This window comes from Amblyraja radiata, chromosome 7 (genome assembly GCF_010909765.2).
Source record: "Amblyraja radiata isolate CabotCenter1 chromosome 7, sAmbRad1.1.pri, whole genome shotgun sequence".
NCBI classification, from domain to species: Eukaryota; Metazoa; Chordata; class Chondrichthyes; order Rajiformes; family Rajidae; genus Amblyraja; species Amblyraja radiata.
The window spans coordinates 84815216-84833974 of NC_045962.1; the positions used below are offsets into that span (position 1 = coordinate 84815216).

Genomic DNA, 18759 nt, shown 5'->3' on the forward strand with positions numbered 1-18759 from the left:
GAAACTCCGTTTCCACAGCCATACAAACAAAGACAATTCCTACAAGAAATACAAACAATTCAATTTACACAAACATCGATCACAGTGCGTCTCCTCCTCACTGTGATGGAAGGCAAAGTCTTTTCTCCCCGAGCACAGAGCAGAGGGTTCAGGTTTGACTGGTGTCAGTAACCACTGCATAATACCGCAGTCAACTTTGTAAATATGTAGTCTGCAGCCACGGGACCTTCTAAACTCTAATTTCCACATACTAATAGAGTACATGTTTATGTAACAAGACAAATTGGTTAGGACTCTGCCATTTTGATCAGGAACTAGAGGATCACTTACAATGTCACTGTGGAAAGTGACAACTAGCAATTAACCCACTGAGCTCCTCCAGCCATTTGTTGTTGCTTAACAATGCCTCTCCATTTCTAAACTCCAAACCTTTTGCAATAGGGCAGCACGGTGGCTACCTTACAGCGCCAGAGACCCGGGTTCGATTCTGACTGGACGGAGCCACTGTATGGTGCTGTCTGTTTGTACGTTCTCCCCATCTCTTTTTCTCCAAGATCTTCCATTACCTCCCACACTCCAAAGACGTACAGGTTTGTAGGTTAATTGGCTTGGTATAAATGTCAATTGTCCCTAGTGTGTGTAGGATAGTGTTCATGTGCGGGGATCTCTGGTTGGCACAGACTCGGTGGGCCGAAGGGCCTGTGTCCGCGCTGTATCTCGAAACAAAAATCCAATATGCTCTTCGTCTTAATTACTTGTTGCACATTGCTATTTGTAGTCTCTCCCGATTAAGATAATAGTCTGCCTTGATTTCCCCAACCCAGGTGTATGACCTCACACTTTCCTGCATTTGCCAAGTGTTTTTCCCATTCCCCATCTCGGCAGGCTCTCCCAACTACTTTTGTGTCATCAGCAAAGTTGGGATACCATACACTCTTCCCCTTGCTTTGTTCAGTTTTGGTCATCATGCTATAGGAAGGATGTGGAGGGGGTGGTGACCGAGGTCGCGGTGGTGGTAAGCATGGCCGGTGGTGACCGGGGTTGGCTGGTGTGGCCGGGAGGCAGGCGTGGCCGTGGTGGCTGGTGTGGCCGCGGTGGTTGGCGTGGCCAGGTCAGGCGTGGCAGTGGTGGCTGGCATGGCCATGGTGGTGAGAGAGAGGGCGAAGGCACGATGTCATTTTTCCAGGGTAGAGGAATCATGAAACTAGAGGGCATAGATTTAAGATGAGTGGCGAAAGGTTTAATAGGAACCGGAGGGGCAACATTTTCACCCAGAGGATTGTGTGCATATGAAATGAGCTGTCAGGTGAGGTAGTTGAGGCACCATTTAAAAGACATTTGGACAGGCAAATCTGTAATATGTAGACAAACAAAAAAGCTCCCACTGATTGCAAGATGATATACAATGATATTGCAAGAAGGGATACTGAGTTGGATGATCAGCCATGATCATATCGAATGGCGGTGCAGGCTCGAAGGGCCGAATGGCCTACTCCTGCACCTATTTTCTATGTTTCTATGTTTCCCCTTATCCCCAGTGGCAGATAGAACACTGTTGCTGCACAACATTCGAGGAACACATCAGTCAGTAACTTTATGTGGCCTTGGGCCCCTTGCCGCTGCCTCAGTCAACATGTCCATCCAGTGGTGTGATGGGTATGAAATGTGAAATGGACACCAACATACAGCAGCTTCTCTTATTGGAAAACAAGTCCAAAGAAACAGCTTCAAACAGAGGTCGACTCACAAACATTGGAGATTACAACACAATAGCGGGCACTTGACTCAATCGCACTTATTTCCTAACTCCAAAAGAGCAAGCCGGAAACAAATGCCACAAATATGTTCTCCATTCAGTTTCATCAGTTTTAAATATCTAAGCATTTTGGGACCTGATAAATACTATGTAACAATGTGTCATTTTTTGCACTTTGCTAAAACCAAATGTGTTATTGAGCCTTTACGACGACCTAACTGCACGCATAGTTTAGTTTAGTTTTATAGTTTAAAGATACAGCACGGAAACAGGCCCTTTCGGCACACCGAGTCCACGCCGGCCAGCTGTCCCTGCACACTTACATTATCCTACATACACTAGGAACAACTTACCAAATTTTTACCGAAGCCAATTAGCCTACATCTGTATGTCTTCGAAGTGTAGGAGGAAACCCGAGCACTGGGGAAAATCCACGCAGGTCATGGGGAGAACGTGCAAACTCCATACAAGCAGCACCCTTAATCAGGATCGAATACGGGTGTCGGGCGCTGTAAAGCATCAACTGGACCGCTGCGCCACTATGCCGCTCTTTGAGAACCATGCAAGTGACTCTTTTAAATCTCTTTCCACCTGTAAATATCGCACTATTTCTAGCTGCATTAATACTGTTCCCTTTAATATTCTTGGCGCTACAATGCTGTGAACTATGTTCTGCACCCTGCACCTTTCCCTTTGTGGTATATATTGGTTTGACTATATACAATACGGATAACGGTATCAGATTCGATGAGATAGCATGCAAAACAAAGCTTTTCACTGTACTTCGGTACAGTAGCAATAATAAAGCTAAACATAGAAACATAGAAAATAGGTGCAGGAGTAGGTCATTCGGCCCTTCGAGCCTGCACCGGCATTCAATATGATCATGGCTGATCATCCAACTCAGTATCCTGCACCTGCCTTCTCTCCATACCCCCTGATCCCTTTAGCCACAAGGGCCACATCTAACTCCCTCTTAAATAAACTACTCCCCTGCCTGTAAACATCTACATGGTTCCAATTTAAATAGTTAAGCCACAAAGCCTGGATATGGCAACAATATTCCTGCACGTATATTTATACATATATATCAGTTATATCTCACCTACGTTCATGCATATTATGAAGCCTTGTACAATCAATGACATTGCTAAGTATTTTAAAACGATACCCATATAACTGCTTTATTAAAGTATGTGCAAGTATATAGATGTTATAAACTGAAAGCGTACGCCTAGCCGTACAACAGCCTTGAAGCAAACAACTAAACATATGTTAACCAAACTAACGTCTGAAGAAAGGTCTCGACATGAAACGTCATCTATTCCTTCGCTCCATAGATGCTGCCTCACCCGCTGAGTTTCTCCAGCATTTTTGTCTACCTTCGATTTTTCCAGCATCTGCAGTTCTTTCTTAAACTAAACATATACTAAACATTTTGGCCTCCTCTATAGACAACAGACAATAGGTGCAGGAGTAGACCATTCGGCCCTTTGAGCCAGCACCGCCATTCACTGTGATCATGGCTGATCATCCACAATCAGCACCACTTCTCCCCATAACCCTTGACTCTGCTGTCTTTAAGAGCTCTATCTAATTCTTGAAATCATCCAGAGAATTGGCCTCCACTGCCTTCTGATGCAGAGAATTCCATGGATTCACAACTCTCTGGGTGAAAAAGTTTTTCCTCATCTCCGTGTGTAAAGTCCTGTTAACACTGCGTCATAGAACTTCATAATAAGTACTTTAATAAGAATACATACAGAGACCACAACGACAGGTACTGTAGGCTCAAAGTCGTAGCTCAAACTGAAAGTAGGATTGCTTACATTCCACTGATGGAAACCCGACACAGATTTAGGATCGGGTTCTAAATAGCAAGACCAGACATGGATCAAATCAGTAATAGTGATTGATCCACACTCCGTTCTAAATGGCCTAACCATTATTCTTAAACTGTGGCCCCTGGTTCTGGACTCCCCCAACATCGGTAACATGGTTCCTGCCTCTAGCGTGTCCAAACCCTTAATAATCTTATATGTTTCAATAAGATTTCCTCTCATCCTTCAAAATTCCAGTGTATACAAGCCCAGTCGCTCCATTCTTTCAACATATGACAGTCCCGCCATCCCGGGAATTAACCTCGTGAACATACGCTGTACTCCCTCAATAGCAAGAATGTCCTTTCTCAAATTTGGAGACCAAAACTGGACACAATACTCCAGGTGTGGTCTCATTAGGGCCCTGTACAACTGCAGAAGGACCTCTTTGCTCCTATACTCCTCATGTTATGAAGGCCAATATATCATTAGCTTTCTTCACTGCCTGCTGTACCTGCATGCTTACTTTCAGTGACTGATGTACAAGGACACCCAGATCTCATTGTACTTCCCCTTTTCCGAATTTGACACCATTCAGATGATAATCTGCCTTCCTGTTCTTGCCACCAAAGTGGATAACCTCACACTTATCCACATTAAACTGCATCTGCCATACATCTGCCCACTCACCCAACCTGTCCAAGTCACCCAGCATCCTCATAGCATCCTCCTCAGAGTTCACACTGCCACCCAGCTTTGTGCCATCTGCAAATTTGCTAATTTTACTTTTAATCCCTTAATCTAAATCATTAATTTATATTGTAAATAGCTCCTGTCCCAGCACCGAGCCGTGCGGTACCCCACTAGTCACTGCCTGCCATTCTGAAAGGGACCCGTTAATCCCTACTCTTTGTTTCCTATCTGCCAACCAATTTCCTATCCATGTCAGCACTCTACCCCCAATACCATGTGCACTAGTTTTGCCCACTAATCTCCTATTTGGGACCTTATCAAAGGCTTTCTGAAAGTCCAGGTACACTACATCCACTGGCTCTCCTTTGTTTATTTTCCTAGTTACATCCTCAAAAAATTCCAGAAGATTTTGTTTGAACTCATTGCTAACAATATTGTAGGTTTAGGTTTATTATTAATGCCGTGTGTACTGAGATGCAGCAAAAACCTGTTTGCATTCCATCCAGGATATTTCATACCTGTCTTTCTAAACATACGTCATTCTAAACATACCTGTAGTCCGAGCGGAAAAAACCGGAATGCAGCATCCAGTGTTATAGCTGCACAAAGTGTGCAGATAAATAAGTGCGAGATAGTTTGGGAGGTCAAGGATTCATCTTAGCATGTGAGAAGACTACTCCTCACTATGGTACATCTTTCAAACTTTTGTACCTTCTTCCTGATGGACAGAGGAGTATGACCGGCCAGGGTGGGAGGAATGCTTGATTGGCTGCTTTCCTCAGGTATGGGGAATTGTAGACAGAATGAATGAAGGAGACTAAATGTGTAGGGAGGAACTGCAGATGCTGGTTTAAACTGAAGACAAAGACAAAAAGCTGGAGTAACTCAGCGGGCCAGGCAGCATCTGAAGTTTCGGGTTGAGACCTCTTCTTCAGACTGAAAGTCTGGGAAAAGGGGAGCAAAAGATATAGACAGTACTTAGGACAAATTAATGGAAGATATTGAAAAAAGCAACAATAATCAAGGAAATGTGGAGCCCACAATGGTCCATTGTTGGCTGAGGGATAGGTGATAATCAAGGAGTCTGGTCAGCAGCTCCCTGGAATGTCTTATCTGCCTATGCATGATCCATTCCCCTCATTGCCTGCATATCTATGTTTGGAGAGGGTGGTTTGTGATTTGGTGGGTGGGGATGCTCATACAATACAATATTTATTACATGTCATTTGAACCTCAGTGAGGCTCAAACGAAACTCCGTTTCCACAGCCATACAAACAAAGACAATTCCTACAAGAAATACAAACAATTCAATTTACACAAACATCGATCACAGTGCATCTCCTCCTCACTGTGATGGAAGGCAAAGTCTTTTCTCCCCGAGCACAGAGCAGAGGTTTCAGGTTTGACTGGTGTCAGTAACCACTGCATAATACCGCAGTCAACTTTGTAAATATGTAGTCTGCAGCCACGGGACCTTCTAAACTCTAATTTCCACATACTAATAGAGTACATGTTTATGTAACAAGACAAATTGGTTAGGACTCTGCCATTTTGATCAGGAACTAGAGGATCACTTACAATGTCACTGTGGAAAGTGACAACTAGCAATTAACCCACTGAGCTCCTCCAGCCATTTGTTGTTGCTTAACAATGCCTCTCCATTTCTAAACTCCAAACCTTTTGCAATAGGGCAGCACGGTGGCTACCTTACAGCGCCAGAGACCCGGGTTCGATTCTGACTGGACGGAGCCACTGTATGGTGCTGTCTGTTTGTACGTTCTCCCCATCTCTTTTTCTCCAAGATCTTCCATTTCTTCCCACACTCCAAAGACGTACAGGTTTGTAGGTTAATTGGCTTGGTATAAATGTCAATTGTCCCTAGTGTGTGTAGGATAGTGTTCATGTGCGGGGATCTTTGGTTGGCACGGACTCGGTGGGCCGAAGGGCCTGCGCTGTGTCTCGAAACAAAAATCCAATATGCTCTTCGTCTTAATTACTTGTTGCACATTGCTATTTGTAGTCTCTCCCGATTAAGATAATAGTCTGCCTTGATTTCCCCAACCCAGGTGTATGACCTCACACTTTCCTGCATTTGCCAAGTGTTTTTCCCATTCCCCATCTCGGCAGGCTCTCCCAACTACTTTTGTGTCATCAGCAAAGTTGGGATACCATACACTCTTCCCCTTGCTTTGTTCAGTTTTGGTCATCATGCTATAGGAAGGATGTGGAGGGGGTGGTGACCGAGGTCGCGGTGGTGGTAAGCATGGCCGGTGGTGACCGGGGTTGGCTGGTGTGGCCGGGAGGCAGGCGTGGCCGTGGTGGCTGGTGTGGCCAGGTGCAGGCGTGGCTGTGGTGGCTGGCATGTCCATGGTGGTGAGAGAGGGCGAAGGCACGATGTCATTTTTCCAGGGTAGAGGAATCATGAAACTAGAGGGCATAGATTTAAGATGAGTGGCGAAAGGTTTAATAGGAACCGAAGGGGCAACATTTTCACCCAGAGGATTGTGTGTATATGAAATGAGCTGTCAGGTGAGGTAGTTGAGGCACCATTTAAAAGACATTTGGACAGGCAAATCTGTAATATGTAGACAAACAAAAAAGCTCCCACTGATTGCAAGATGATATACAATGATATTGCAAGAAGGGATACTGAGTTGGATGATCAGCCATGATCATATCGAATGGCGGTGCAGGCTCGAAGGGCCGAATGGCCTACTCCTGCACCTAGTTTCTATGTTTCTATGTTTACCCTTATCCCCAGTGGCAGATAGAACACTGCTGCTGCACAACATTCGAGGAACACATCAGTCAGTAACTTTATGTGGCCTTGGGCCCCTTGCCAGAGCCTCAGTCAACATGTCCATCCAGTGGTGTGATGGGTATGAAATGTGAAATGGACACCAACATACAGCAGCTTCTCTTATTGGAAAACAAGTCCAAAGAAACAGCTTCAAACAGAGGTCGACTCACAAACATTGGAGATTACAACACAATAGCGGGCACTTGACTCAATCGCACTTATTTCCTAACTCCAAAAGAGCAAGCCGGAAACAAATGCCACAAATATGTTCTCCATTCAGTTTCATCAGTTTTAAATATCTAAGCATTTTGGGACCTGATAAATACTATGTAACAATGTGTCATTTTTTGCACTTTGCTAAAACCAAATGTGTTATTGAGCCTTTACGACGACCTAACTGCACGCATAGTTTAGTTTAGTTTTATAGTTTAAAGATACAGCACGGAAACAGGCCCTTTCGGCACACCGAGTCCACGCCGGCCAGCTGTCCCTGCACACTTACATTATCCTACATACACTAGGAACAACTTACCAAATTTTTACCGAAGCCAATTAGCCTACATCTGTATGTCTTCGAAGTGTAGGAGGAAACCGGAGCACTGGGGAAAATCCACGCAGGTCATGGGGAGAACGTGCAAACTCCATACAGGCAGCACCCTTAGTCAGGATCGAATACGGGTGTCGGGCGCTGTAAAGCATCAACTGGACCGCTGCGCCACTATGCCGCCCTTTGAGAACCATGCAAGTGACTCTTTTAAATCTCTTTCCACCTGTAAATATCGCACTATTTCTAGCTGCACTAATACTGTTCCCTTTAATATTCTTGGCGCTACAATGCTGTGAACTATGTTCTGCACCCTGCACCTTTCCCTTTGTGGTATATATTGGTTTGACTATATACAATACGGATAACGGTATCAGATTCGATGAGATAGCATGCAAAACAAAGCTTTTCACTGTACTTCGGTACAGTAGCAATAATAAACCTAAACATAGAAACATAGAAAATAGGTGCAGGAGTAGGTCATTCGGCCCTTCGAGCCTGCACCGGCATTCAATATGATCATGGCTGATCATCCAACTCAGTATCCTGTACCTGCCTTCTCTCCATACCCCCTGATCCCTTTAGCCACATGTAACTCCCTCTTAAATAAACTACTCCCCTGCCTGTAAACATCTACATGGTTCCAATTTAAATAGTTAAGTCACAAAGCCTGGATATGACAACAATATTCCTGCACGTATATTTATACATATATATCAGTTATATCTCACCTACGTTCAAGCATATTATGAAGCCTTGTACAATCAATGACATTGCTAAGTATTTTAAAACGATTCCCATATAACTGCTTTACTAAAGTATGTGCAAGTATATAGATGTTATAAACTGAAAGCATACACTTAGCCGTACAACAGCCTTGAAGCAAACAACTAAACATATGTTAACCAAACTAACGTCTGAAGAAAGGTCTCGACATGAAACGTCATCTATTCCTTCGCTCCATAGATGCTGCCTCACCCGCTGAGTTTCTCCAGCATTTTTGTCTACCTTCGATTTTTCCAGCATCTGCAGTTCTTTCTTAAACTAAACATATACTAAACATTTTGGCCTCCTCTATAGACAACAGACAATAGGTGCAGGAGTAGACCATTCGGCCCTTTGAGCCAGCACCGCCATTCACTGTGATCATGGCTGATCATCCACAATCAGCACCACTTCTCCCCATAACCTTTGACTCTGCTATCTTTAAGAGCTCTATCTATTTCTTGAAATCATCCAGAGAATTGGCCTCCACTGCCTTCTGAGGCAGAGAATTCCATGGATTCACAACTCTCTGGGTGAAAAAGCTTTTCCTCATCTCCGTGTGTAAAGTCCTGTTAACACTGCGTCATAGAACTTCATAATAAGTACTTTAATAAGAATACATACAGAGACCACAACGACAGGTACTGTAGGCTCAAAGTCGTAGCTCAAACTGAAAGTAGGATTGCTTACATTCCACTGATGGAAACCCGACACAGATTAAGGATCGGGTTCTAAATAGCAAGACCAGACATGGATCAAATCAGTAATAGTGATTGATCCACGCTCCGTTCTAAATGGCCTAACCATTATTCTAAAACTGTGGCCCCTGGTTCTGGACTCCCCCAACATCGGTAACATGGTTCCTGCCTCTAGCTTGTCCAAACCCTTAATAATCTTATATGTTTCAATAAGATGGCACAATGGGCTAAGTGTTCGGCTGGCAACCGGAAGGTAGCTGGTTCGAATCCCGCTTGGAGTGCATACTGTCGTTGTGTCCTTGGGCAAGACACTTCACCCACCTTTGCCTGTGTGTGTCCTTGGGCAAGACACTTCACCCACCTTTGCCTGTGTGTGTGGATGTAATTATGTGAAGCACTTTGGGGTCAATGCAAGTTGACTAAAAATGTGCTATATAAACAAAGAAGAAAAAAAAAAAGATTCCCTCTCATCCTTCAAAATTCCAGTGTATACAAGCCCAGTCGCTCCATTCTTTCAACATATGACAGTCCCGCCATCCCGGGAATTAACCTCGTGAACATACGCTGCACTCCCTCAATAGCAAGAATGTCCTTTCTCAAATTTGGAGACCAAAACTGCACACTATACTCCAGGTGTGGTCTCATTAGGGCCCTGTACAACTGCAGAAGGACCTCTTTGCTCGTATACTCCTCATGTTATGAAGGCCAATATATCATTAGCTTTCTTCACTGCCTGCTGTACCTGCATGCTTACTTTCAGTGACTGATGTACAAGGACACCCAGATCTCATTGTACTTCCCCTTTTCCGAACTTGACACCATTCAGATGATAATCTGCCTTCCTGTTCTTGCCACCAAAGTGGATAACCTCACATTTATCCACATTAAACTGCATCTGCCATACATCTGCCCACTCACCCAACCTGTCCAAGTCACCCAGCATCCTCATAGCATCCTCCTCAGAGTTCACACTGCCACCCAGCTTTGTGCCATCTGCAAATTTGCTAATTTTACTTTTAATCCCTTAATCTAAATCATTAATTTATATTGTAAATAGCTCCTGTCCCAGCACCAAGCCGTGCGGTACCCCACTAGTCACTGCCTGCCATTCTGAAAGGGACCCGTTAATCCCTTCTCTTTGTTTCCTATCTGCCAACCAATTTCCTATCCATGTCAGCACTCTACCCCCAATACCATGTGCACTAGTTTTGCCCACTAATCTCCTATTTGGGACCTTATCAAAGGCTTTCTGAAAGTCCAGGTACACTACATCCACTGGCTCTCCTTTGTTTATTTTCCTAGTTACATCCTCAAAAAATTCCAGAAGATTTTGTTTGAACTCATTGCTAACAATATTGTAGGTTTAGGTTTATTATTAATGCCGTGTGTACTGAGATGCAGCAAAAACCTGTTTGCATTCCATCCAGGATATTTCATACTAAATATACCTGTAGTCCGAGCGGAAAAAAACCGGAATGCAGCATCCAGTGTTATAGCTGCACAAAGTGTGCAGATAAATAAGTGCGAGATAGTTTGGGAGGTCAAGGATTCATCTTAGCATGTGAGAAGACTACTCCTCACTATGGTACATCTTTCAAACTTTTGTACCTTCTTCCTGATGGACAGAGGAGTATGACCGGCTAGGGTGGGAGGAATGCTTGATTGGCTGCTTTCCTCAGGTATGGGGAATTGTAGACAGAATGAATGAAGGAGACTAAATGTGTAGGGAGGAACTGCAGATGCTGGTTTAAACTGAAGACAAAGACAAAAAGCTGGAGTAACTCAGCGGGCCAGGCAGCATCTGAAGTTTCGGGTTGAGACCTCTTCTTCAGACTGAAAGTCTGGGAAAAGGGGAGCAAAAGATATAGACAGTACTTAGGACAAATGAATGGAAGATATTGAAAAAAGCAACAATAATCAAGGAAATGTGGAGCCCACAATGGTCCATTGTTGGCTGAGGGATAGGTGATAATCAAGGAGTCTGGTCAGCAACTCCCTGGAATGTCTTATCTGCCTATGCATGATCCATTCCCCTCATTGCCTGCATATCTATGTTTGGAGAGGGTGGTTTGTGATTTGGTGGGTGGGGATGCTCATACAATACAATATTTATTACATGTCATTTGAACCTCAGTGAGGCTCAAACGAAACTCCGTTTCCACAGCCATACAAACAAAGACAATTCCTACAAGAAATACAAACAATTCAATTTACACAAACATCGATCACAGTGCATCTCCTCCTCACTGTGATGGAAGGCAAAGTCTTTTCTCCCCGAGCACTGAGCAGAGGGTTCAGGTTTGACTGGTGTCAGTAACCACTGCATAATACCGCAGTCAACTTTGTAAATATGTAGTCTGCAACCACGGGACCTTCTAAACTCTAATTTCCACATACTAATAGAGTACATGTTTATGTAACAAGACAAATTGGTTAGGACTCTGCCATTTTGATCAGGAACTAGAGGATCACTTACAATGTCACTGTGGAAAGTGACAACTAGCAATTAACCCACTGAGCTCCTCCAGCCATTTGTTGTTGCTTAACAATGCCTCTCCATTTCTAAACTCCAAACCTTTTGCAATAGGGCAGCACGGTGGCTACCTTACAGCGCCAGAGACCCGGGTTCGATTCTGACTGTACGGTGCTGTCTGTTTGTACGTTCTCCCCATCTCTTTTTCTCCAAGATCTTCCATTTCCTCCCACACTCCAAAGACGTACAGGTTTGTAGGTTAATTGGCTTGGTATAAATGTCAATTGTCCCTAGTGTGTGTAGGATAGTGTTCATGTGCGGGGATCTGTGGTTGGCACGGACTCGGTGGGCCGAAGGGCCTGCGCTGTGTCTCGAAACAAAAATCCAATATGCTCTTCGTCTTAATTACTTGTTGCACATTGCTATTTGCAGTCTCTCCCGATTAAGATAATAGTCTGCCTTGATTTCCCCAACCCAGGTGTATGACCTCACACTTTCCTGCATTTGCCAAGTGTTTTTCCCATTCCCCATCTCGGCAGGCTCTCCCAACTACTTTTGTGTCATCAGCAAAGTTGGGATACTATACACTCTTCCCCTTGCTTTGTTCAGTTTTGGTCATCTTGCTATAGGAAGGATGTGGAGGGGGTGGTGACCGAGGTCGCGGTGGTGGTAAGCATGGCCGGTGGTGACCGGGGTTGGCTGGTGTGGCCGCGAGGCAGGCGTGGCCGTGGTGGCTGGTGTGGCCGCGGTGGTTGGCGTGGCCAGGTGCAGGCGTGGCAGTGGTGGCTGGAACGGCCATGGTGGTGAGAGAGGGCGAAGGCACGATGTCATTTTTCCAGGGTAGAGGAATCATGAAACTAGAGGGCATAGATTTAAAATGAGTGGCGAAAGGTTTAATAGGAACCGGAGGGGCAACATTTTCACCCAGAGGATTGTGTGTATATGAAATGAGCTGTCAGGTGAGGTAGTTGAGGCACCATTTAAAAGACATTTGGACAGGCAAATCTGTAATATGTAGACAAACAAAAAAGCTCCCACTGATTGCAAGATGATATACAATGATATTGCAAGAAGGGATACTGAGTTGGATGATCAGCCATGATCATATCGAATGGCGGTGCAGGCTCGAAGGGCCGAATGGCCTACTCCTGCACCTATTTTCTATGTTTCTATGTTTACCCTTATCCCCAGTGGCAGATAGAACACTGCTGCTGCACAACATTCGAGGAACACATCAGTCAGTAACTTTATGTGGCCTTGGGCCCCTTGCCAGAGCCTCAGTCAACATGTCCATCCAGTGGTGTGATGGGTATGAAATGTGAAATGGACACCAACATACAGCAGCTTCTCTTATTGGAAAACAAGTCCAAAGAAACAGCTTCAAACAGAGGTCGACTCACAAACATTGGAGCTTACAACACAATAGCGGCACTTGACTCAATCGCACTTATTTCCTAACTCCAAAAGAGCAAGCTGGAAACAAATGCCACAAATATGTTCTCCATTCAGTTTCATCAGTTTTAAATATCTAAGCATTTTGGGACCTGATAAATACTATGTAACAATGTGTCATTTTTTGCACTTTGCTAAAACCAAATGTGTTATTGAGCCTTTACGACGACCTAACTTGCACGAATAGTTTAGTTTAGTTTTATAGTTTATAGATACAGCACGGAAACAGGCCCTTTCGGCACACCGAGTCCACGCCGACCAGCGGTCCCTGCACACTTACACTATCCTACATACACTAGGAACAACTTACCAAATTTTTACCGAAGCCAATTAGCCTACATCTGTATGTCTTCGAAGTGTAGGAGGAAACCGGAGCACTGGGGAAAATCCACGCAGGTCATGGGGAGAACGTGCAAACTCCATACAGGCAGCACCCTTAGTCAGGATCGAATACGGGTGTCGGGCGCTGTAAAGCATCAACTGGACCGCTGCGCCACTATGCCATCCTTTGAGAACCATGCAAGTGACTCTTTTAAATCTCTTTCCACCTGTAAATATCGCACTATTTCTAGCTGCACTAATACTGTTCCCTTTAATATTCTTGGCGCTACAATGCTGTGAACTATGTTCTGCACCCTGCACCTTTCCCTTTGTGGTATATATTGGTTTGACTATATACAATACGGATAACGGTATCAGATTCGATGAGATAGCATGCAAAACAAAGCTTTTCACTGTACTTCGGTACAGTAGCAATAATAAACCTAAACATAGAAACATAGAAAATAGGTGTAGGAGTAGGTCATTCGGCCCTTCGAGCCTGCACCGGCATTCAATATGATCATGGCTGATCATCCAACTCAGTATCCTGCACCTGCCTTCTCTCCATACCCCCTGATCCCTTTAGCCACAAGGGCCACATGTAACTCCCTCTTAAATAAACTACTCCCCTGCCTGTAAACATCTACATGGTTCCAATTTAAATAGTTAAGCCACAAAGCCTGGATATGGCAACAATATTCCTGCATGTATATTTATACATATATATCAGTTATATCTCACCTACGTTCAAGCATATTATGAAGCCTTGTACAATCAATGACATTGCTAAGTATTTTAAAATGATACCCATATAACTGCTTTATTAAAGTATGTGCAAGTATATAGATGTTATAAACTGAAAGCATACACTTAGCCGTACAACAGCCTTGAAGCAAACAACTAAACATATGTTAACCAAACTAACGTCTGAAGAAAGGTCTCGACATGAAACGTCATCTATTCCTTCGCTCCATAGATGCTGCCTCACCCGCTGAGTTTCTCCAGCATTTTTGTCTACCTTCGATTTTTCCAGCATCTGCAGTTCTTTCTTAAACAAAACATATACTAAACATTTTGGCCTCCTCTATAGACAATAGACAATAGGTGCAGGAGAAGGCCATTCGGCCCTTCGAGCCAACACCGCCATTCAATGTGATCATGGCTGATCATCCACAATCAGTACCCCGTTCCTGCCTTCTCCCCATATCCCCTGACTCTGCTAATTTTAAGAGCCCAATCTAGCTCTCTCTTGAAAGCATCCAGAGAACCGGCCTCCACCGCCCTCTGAGGCAGAGAATTCCACAGACTCACCACTCTCTGTGAGAAAAAGTGTTTCCTCGTCTCCGTTCTAAATGGCTTACCCCTTATTCTTAAACTGTGGCCCCTGGTTCTGGACTCCCCCAACATCGGGAACATGTTTCCTGCCTCTAGCGTGTGCAATCCCTTAACAATCTTCATGGGTGAAACCCAATGCCGACTGGGCGATCGCTTAGCCCCAGTTCTGTCCACTGTGACCATTTTCATCTCCTAATCACCCGGCCATTTTAATTGGCCCTTTGCGTATCGACTTTGTCGATCCTTGACCCCATCACTGCCAAGGTGATGCCAAATGCAAAACTAGAGAAAGAGAATTTCTGAGTTACTCCAGCTTTTTGTATCTATCTTTGGTTTAAACCAGCAACTGCAGCTCCTTCCTACACTTCATATTCCATCTGTGTGGTCAACAACCCAAAGGCATGAACATTGAATTTCAGGTAACCACAACCCCTCTCTCCTTCTATCTACCCTGGTCCTCTCTCACACCCCCTTCTTCCCACCTTATTCCACAGCCTTCTATCATCTTATTTCTTTGGCTTCCTCTTGCCCACACAGTCCTCCCACTGGATCTCCTCTGCCCTCCCTCCCCCACTCACACCTCTCATTCAGTTCCATTCTTGCCATCCTTCCCTGTCAGAATCTAGAATCTTCTGATGAACACACATAATTGTTCCATTAATGCAAGACATAATTTAATTCAATTTAAACTATTACATTGACAATATTATTCAAAAACGAGGTTGAATAAATTCTACCCAAACGTCTCTCCCAGATGCGATAAATGTTTGTTTCAAAATGCTAATATAACACATTCATTTGTAGGATGTACAAAGTTGAATACATTTTGGAGCGATATATTTGATATATTTACAAAGCTTTTCAAGTCAAGAATAGAACCTAATACGGAATGGATTATATTTGGAATAATAGGAGAAGATATCAATTTAAATAAAGACCAAAAAGTTTTTTTTAATTATGGGTTAATAATTGGAAAGAAATTGATACTTAAATTTTGGGAAAATACAGCTATACCAACTATTAAAATGTGGATTAGGAATATGATGGGACATAGCACACCTTGAAGAAATGAGACTCCGACTAATAGATAAATATGACCAATTCTTAAGGAGTTGGTCCCCTTTCATCGACTTTTTGGAATCATGTGATGCAGCAGTACCGTAAAGATTACTGATTTCAGGTCAGGTCGTGGATAGATTTACATCTCCGAATAAAGATTTGAAAATTTATTTTTAAAGGGTCTTTCCCTCCTATTTCTACTTTCTACTTTTTCCTTTCTTATATACACACTTCACGTTTTTCTATTTTCTACTATCTATTTTTCCTCTTTTTCTTCCCTCTATTTTTTTTTTTTATTCCTGTCTTTCTTACTTCCTTTTCTAAAACATAAAACTAGAGGTTGTACATAGAATGTATTACGTTATGAAATAGTTGGCACCTAAAATTAGGTACCACTGTATTGTTTTGTATTGTATTAACTTCTAATAAAATAAAAAAAATAAAAATTAAAAGAATCTAGAATCTACAGCCTTTTGTTCTCACCCATCAGCCATTTATACCAAGCCAATTAACCTACAAACCTGTACTTCTTTGGAGTGTGGGAGGAAAGCGAAGATCTCGGAGAAAACCCACGCAGGTCACGGGGAGAACGTACAAACTCCGTACAGACAAATACCTGTAGTCAGGCTCGAACCCGGGTCTCTGGCGCTGTAAGGCAGTAGCTCTACCGCTACGCCACCGTGCCGGCCACTGTCCACTCCTCTCATCTCTTTATACCAACTGCTCCCTCCCTAGATGAAGGACCGTGATCTAAAACACTGACGGTCCACAGATGCTGCCTGACCTACTGAGTTCCTCCGGCTACCTAGTATTTTTACTACAAAACAAATACAAAAATTAAATGCCGACCAAGCTTACCATGCATAAGGTAGGTGTAATTATGATCCCCATTGTGCTGAGTGAGTTGTCAAGCAGGTTGGGGAATAGGATATTATATTTCATACAAACACCGTGGTTGGCAGTTACGTGTGGCGCAGCGGTACAGTTGCTGCCTTACAGTGGATGCAGCGCCGGAGACCCGGGTTCGATCCCGACTATGGATGCTGTCTGTACGGAGTTTGTACGTTCACCCCGTGACCTGCGTGGGTTCTCTCTGATATCTTCGGTTTCCTATCACACTCCAAAGACGTAGAGGTTTGTAGGTTCAGTGGCTTAGTAAATGTAAAAATTGTCCATAGTGGGTGTAGGATAGTGTTAACATTGCGGGGATCGCTGGTCGGCGTGGACCCAGTGGGCCGAAGGGCCTGTTTCCACGCTGGATCTCTAAACCGTGGATAAGGCAGATGACAAATATGTTGGAGGAACTCAGTGGATCAGGCAGCATCTGTGGAGGGAATACTCAGATGACATTTTGGGATGGGACTCTTCTTCAGACTGATTGGAGCATTTTGGGAGAAAGGTAGAAAAGACAGGTGGGGTCAGGACAAAATCTGGCAAGTGATAGGTGGATACAGGTGGGGGAGTGTGATTGGATGATGGGTGGAGTAAGTGACAAAGGCTAGAGATGAAAAGGGGATAAAGGGGTGTCAGATAAAGCGAGTAAAACGGAAAGCCAGAGGGAGGGATGCAGGGAAGAGACAGGGGTTCGGGATGAAAAGAGGGACAATAACCCTGTTAGGTCCCCACCGCTAATTGCCAGAGAGTTTGCAGGGAAAAGGAGTATAACAGACAGAAGTATATCAGGCAACTGAACCATCCTACCAACTTCTTCTTCTTGCGTATGGCGTGCACAGCCTAAAGTTGTACGACAACTTGTTCTATTTGATCTTATTTGATTGTGCACGCCGGGTTGATTGCATTCGCCGAAACAGGGCGGACCACGTGAAGGTTGCAATCTCCCACCTCCATCCTACCAACAACTAGAGAGCAGTCCTGAGCTACTATTTACCTCATTGGAGACCCTTGGACTATCTTTGCTCGGACTTTATCTTGCACTAAACATTATTCACGTTGTTGCCTTTATCATGTATTTGTACACAATGGATGGCTCGACTGTAATAAAGTATTGATTTTCTGCTGACTGGGTTAGCACGCAACAAAAGCTTTCCACTGCACCTTGGTACATGTGACAAATGCCTAAACTCAAACTCTAGAAGATAAACACAAAAGGCTGGAGTAACTCAGAGGGTCAGACAGCATCTCTGGAGAAAAGGAATAGGTGATGTTTTTGGTCAAGACACTTCTTCAGACTGAGAGTCAGGGGAAAGGGAAACGGGAAATATAGACAATGATATATAGAGATATAGAACAAATAAATTAAAGTTATGTAAAAAAAGTAATGATGACAAAGGAAACAGGCCATTATGAGCTCGGCAGGGGTTATGTAAAAACGACTTACAGACGATGAAACTCAACAAGACAACTTTGAAGCTAGTACGACTTGGGTGGGGGAGGGACGGAGAGAGAGGGGGTGCAAAGGTTAGAACGGAGACGAGGAAACACTTTTTTCTCACAGAGAGTGGTGAGTCTGTGGAATTCTCTGCCTCAGAGGGCGGTGGAGGCCGGTTCTCTGGATGCTTTCAAGAGAGAGCTAGATAGGGCTCATTAAAATAGCGGAGTCAGGGGATATGGGGAGAAGGCAGGAACGGGCTACTGATTGGGGATGATCAGCCATGATCACATTGAATGGCGGTGCTGGCTCAAAGGGCCGAATGGCCTACTCCTGCACCTATTGTCTATTGTTTCTTGAAGTTAGAGAAATCAATATTCATACCACTGGGTTGTAAGCTGCCCAAGCGAAATATGAGGCGCTGTTCCTCCAATTTGCGTTTGGCCTCACTCTAATAATGCAGGAGGCCCAGAACAGAAAGCTCAGTGTGAGAATGGGAAGGGGAATTAAAGTGTTTGGCAACCGGGAGTCAGGTAGGTCCTGGCCTCCTCCTTATTCCAAGATTGTCGGGTGTAGTTGTTAAGGTATGAGACGTGTAATCTAGAGGTTTGGACGAACAAGAGATGTGACATTTACGAGGCTTTGGTGGCATTTAAGAGGCTTTTGGATAGGCATATCGATATATTCAAAATGGAGGGAAGAATTGGTCCTGG

The 18759-nt window shown here is 44.0% G+C and overlaps 1 protein-coding gene across 3 annotated transcripts in view; it reads right to left on the reverse strand.

The window, feature by feature from the left end:
- Window positions 1-18759, reverse strand: part of ttll4 (tubulin tyrosine ligase like 4) — a 111146-nt gene that overhangs the window by 81305 nt on the left and 11082 nt on the right. For 2 of the 3 annotated variants that reach the window (XM_033024885.1, XM_033024883.1), the window contains exon 2: window positions 15109-15115. The exons of the other annotated variant lie outside the window; for it this stretch is intronic. The gene's annotated coding sequence lies outside the window, so the exon portion shown is untranslated. The remainder of the gene's footprint in view (window positions 1-15108; window positions 15116-18759) is intronic. 3 annotated transcript variants of the gene reach the window in all.